We start from the raw sequence: 5,119 nt of genomic DNA, 5'->3' as shown, positions 1-5,119 counted from the left end.
TCAGTTCTGCTTCGCCATCGGAATGTACCGTATGCAATGACGTGGAGACAATAGAGAGGTTGGGAACAGGAACAGGAGAGAGGTGAAAACCTTTTCCGATTGCATCCAGGGGTGTCATGCACCCCAAAAATCTGAGGCAGCACAAAGTACGTGAGGATGGCTGAGGGGTGGTGTGGAGGGGAGACGATCGTGGACTTCTCCGTAAGTTGGAGAATTTTGAACTTTTCAAACACCTGAAACCTATTTTTCCTGCAATATAGAGCCATAACCATTATGCTTAGGTCTATGTCAAAAATGTAGATTTTCATGCATATCTAAGCATACCTCTTGAGCTGTCTGTATCCTCCTGACTGGTGTTTTTTTTTAAGAAACTAAATGCATCTGCTAAAATCTGGGTAAAAGATTAAGAGGAATGTGAGTATTATTCAGAACATTTAGTAATTGCTTGCTTTTCTAAAGTCTACCAACCTTGCCAGCAGGCATACCAGCTAAGATAGTTAGACACAGAGGTGACACCACATGTCCCAGAGTGGTGTGAAGAAAACAAATCTGGGGCCTGTAGTTTATCCTGATCTGGTAACTTAACCAGGTAAAACTCTGGACCTTATACAGTATGACATGATTCATCTGTTGAGTTTTTCTAATCAGGTCATATGGTTGAAAAAAACTCCTGGAAAAACTCCTGGCCTTTGGGAGGATGAAACCTTTGTCAAACCGCAGCAACCTTGTACTTGTTCATATTAATTATATTTTAAACAAGGACTAGGGGTGTTTCCTATACATAGACACAGAGAAGCAACATGATTGGACAATAAAACTCAGACAACTCAAACAGGGCTGAGCTTGCTTTATGCAGGTTTGCATTGTGTAGTCCTGCCCTATGGAACTGTAGGCCTAATAAAACATTTGCTCACAGTCTATGTCAGCTATTGTGTTTAATGATTCATTCCAGTTAATAATTTTGGATTGAACAAATCTAGTTAGCCTAGTCAGGCCAAGTTTAATTTTTCTTTATTACATTTTGTCATGGCATCCAATTGGTAGTTACAGTCTTGTCCCATCGCTGCAACGCCCGTACGGACTTGAGAGAGGTGAAGGAGGGCCGCCCCATGGGTCTCCCAGTCACGGCCAGCTGGGACAGAGCCTGGACTCAAATCAGGATCTCTAGTGGCACAGCTTTTACTGCGATGCAGTGCCTTAGACCACTGTGTAGACCACTGCGCCACTCGGGAAGCCCTAGTCAGCCCAAGTTTAAATATAAACCAAATGTTATCCCATTCACATTCTCTCATAAACAAATGGGATATAAATACACAACGTTACAGCTTCCTTTACTCTGACCAGAGGGACAGGGTGCATAGTAGGCTGATAGACTATGCAGCTGCTGTTTCCATGCAATACAACATGTCAGATCACTAATGTCATAGGCTCTACATTTAGGAAAGAGTTTTTGCTTGTCTCCGTCAGGAGTGATGTGTTATCATGCACGCCTTGAGCTTTGTGCCCTGCTCACACAACCTACGATTTCCCTGAATCTGACATGCAAAGAGCCAGACAGGGAAATTGTGAGCGAATGTAACGAGTGCGCTGAGAGGTAGGAAGCAAGTTCAGGGAGTGAGTGTTTTAATAAATAAAAAGACACAATGAACACGAAATCCAAACAATGCACCAACATGAAAACAGAGTCAATAACAACTTTTTATTTTTATTTTTTATTTCACCTTTATTTAACCAGGTAGGCTAGTTGAGAACAAGTTCTCATTTACAACTGCGACCTGGCCAAGATAAAGCATAGCAGTGTGAACAGAATAACACAGTTACACATGGGATAAACAATTAACAAGTCAATAACACAGTATAATTTCTTTTTTTAAAGAGTCTATACACATTGTGTGCAAAAGGCATGAGGAGGTAGGCGAATAATTACAATTTTGCAGATTAACACTAGAGTGATAAATGATCAGATGGTCATGTACAGGTAGAGATACTGGTGTGCAAAAGAGCAGAAAAGTAAATAAATATAAACAGTATGGGGATGAGGTAGGTAAATTGGGTGGGCTATTTACCGATGGACTATGTACAGCTGCAGCGATCGGTTAGCTGCTCAGATAGCAGAGGTTTGAAGTTGGTGAGGGAGATAAAAGTCTCCAACTTCAGCGATTTTTGCAATTCGTTCCAGTCACAGGCAGCAGAGAACTGGAACGAAAGGCGGCCAAATGAGGTGTTGGCTTTAGGAATGATCAGTGAGATACACCTGCTGGAGCGCGTGCTACGGGTGGGTGTTGCCATCGTGACCAGTGAACTGAGATAAGGCGGAGCTTTACCTAGCATGGACTTGTAGATGACCTGACACCTGAGGAAATAACTAAGGGGAGTGGCAGATATAGGAATGATAATCAAGTAGGTGATGGAGTCCAGGTTAGTGTCATGAGGCGCAGGTGAGTGAGACGATAGTGACAGGTGTGCGGGATAATCAGCCTGATGACCTAGAGACCGACACTGGAGTATACATGACAGCGAGTTGACAAATCATGAGGCAAATCAGTCTAAGAAGCAGCACTTTGCTCCTCTTTGTAAAGCTTTGCGTCAATATATTTTATTCAACTAAATTAAAAGTGAGGTAGCGCTGCCATCACGTTTTCTGGCGGGCCCTGGTTTCTGGCGGGCCCTGGTTGACAGCCTGAAATGGCTTCTTGGTAGCTAGTGAGGTTGGGAGATTGGGAACCTATTTGGGCTAACAAAAGCCAAATTCATAATATTGCTAGGTGGCTAGCAGTATTACAGAGAAACAACAAAAATGCAACAAAAAAAATCTAAATATTTTTTTTATTATTACTATTTTAAACAGGACAAATCTGAAAGGCCACATGCTCCTTACACCATATGGGCATGATGCCTCCCAGTCAATCTCTACTGTAAACACACCTTTGAAGTGTCTGACAAAAGACTGTTCTTATTGGGACACTGTCGAGTCATTACTGACAGAGCAACAAACCAAGAGGAAAATGTGACTCTCCCCTAGGACTAAATACAAGGTTTCTGTCCTCAAAGACAAAAAAAAAAACTTGGATTAAAGAGATCTATTGGTGTATTCCTCTGTCCCTGGAGACAAGGGGGCTTTTTAGAGGTCTGTCAATATAAGCCCCAAAATATGCCAACTAAAACTGTTTAGCTTGTTTACACATGTCCTATACAGAATGGATGAAACTCTACGCTTTCATAAGTAACATATACAGTCCAAAAATATTGGCACCTTTGATAAAGACTGTAAAAAAAAACGATACAAATACTGAAATATATTGTGTGCAAAAAAAACATTATTTTATACTAATACTATTGCTGAGAGAAAAATATTTCGTTATAAAAGCAATTTTAAAAAGATTGGTGTCAAAAATTATTGGCACCCGTTTTCAATACTTCACCCCCTTGCAAGGATAACATCACTTAATCTACAGTATTGGGTTTTATGAGGGTGAAGAACACATTGGGAGGGATCTTAGACTATTCCTCCATACAGAATCTTTCCAGATTCTTGATATCCTTCAGTCTGCACTTATAGACTGTCCTTTTCAATTCAAGCCACAGCTTTTCAATAGGGTTCAAGTCCGGAGACTGAGATGGCCATTGCAAAATGTTGACGTTGTGGGCAATTAATCATTTCCTTCTGGATTGTGACGTGTGCTTGGGGTCATTGTCTTGCTGGAAGATCCACTTGCGGCCAAGTTTCAGCCTCCTGGCAGAGGCAACCAGTTTTTTTGCTATAATGTCTTACGATTTGGTGGAATTCATTATGCCATTAACTGTAACAAGGACCCCAGGACCAACGGAAGCAAAACAGTTCCATTGTCAGGGTTTTCCTGTGGTGAAGTAGAGGACCAAAACACAGTGTGGTTATATTGACTCATGTTTAATAAAAACAGATAAACATGAACACTACAAAACAATAAACGTGGAAAACCAAAAACAGCCCTATCTGGTGCAAAACACAGAGACAGGAACAATCACCCACAAACACACAGTGAAACCCAGGCTACCTAAGTATGATTCTCAATCAGAGACAACTAATGACACCTGCCTCTGATTGAGAACCATACTAGTCCGAAACATAGAAATACCCCAAAACATAGAAAAACAAACATAGACTGCCCACCCAACTCACGCCCTGACCATACTAAATAATGACAAAACAAAGGAAATAAAGGTCAGAACGTGACATCCATAACATCAAAGATCCATCACCATATTTTTACACTAGGTAAAAGGTTATTTTCTGCATATGCATCCTTTTTTCGAAGCCAAAGAGCTTTATTTTCGTCTCATCTGACCATAACACCCGGTTCCAATCCAATGTCGTTTAGCAAACTCCAGGGGTTTACATTTGTTGGTTGCTCTCAATAAAGGCTTTTTTTATGGCAACCCTTCCTAGTAGTCTTTTGGCATGTAGGTGTTGTCTAATTGTAGATTTGGAGGCTTGGTGACCCCAAAATGTGACCACGTTCTGTAATTCTCCAACTGTGGCCCTTGGACATTTCTTTGCCTCCTGAAACATCTTCCTCACTGTACTTGGGGACAAGATACACTTGGGTCCTCTACCAGGTAAGTTTACCACTGTTCCAGTGGTTTTAAACGTCTTAATTGTTGCCCTAATAATGGTAAATTGTATATTTGGGTTTTCTGTTGTTTTTTTGTATCCATTGCCTGATTCACGAAAGTCTGCTTTTGCCCATCGGGATGGATGACAAATGGATTTGACATGCGTTACCTTATTTTTGTATACTTTTTTTATACATGAAAGCCCACAATTCAGTTGAGACTCAATACAGCTGAGATTTATTTATATTCTTTATTTTATACTCCTTTTTGCTGATCTTTTTCAAGGCTGCCAAAAATTTGCGAAGTCACTCTACATTACTCTAAACAAGACGGCTTGTTTTGGGGTGTTGTAAGTCTTTTCCCGACTGCACTGTAAAGCCTTCACTGTTATGACCAAACAGAGAAGAAAGGTGGACTGTCTATGCCCAGTCTTAGTAAAGCCAACACAAATAGCATTCCTCCCTCCTGCTGGTAGCAACTGTTCAGGGTGACGGAAAATGTATCCTTTATCCTCCATTGATCCACC

This window comes from Oncorhynchus nerka, linkage group LG7, assembly GCF_034236695.1.
Source record: "Oncorhynchus nerka isolate Pitt River linkage group LG7, Oner_Uvic_2.0, whole genome shotgun sequence".
Lineage (NCBI taxonomy): Eukaryota > Metazoa > Chordata > Actinopteri > Salmoniformes > Salmonidae > Oncorhynchus > Oncorhynchus nerka.
This window is presented reverse-complemented; position numbering follows the sequence as displayed.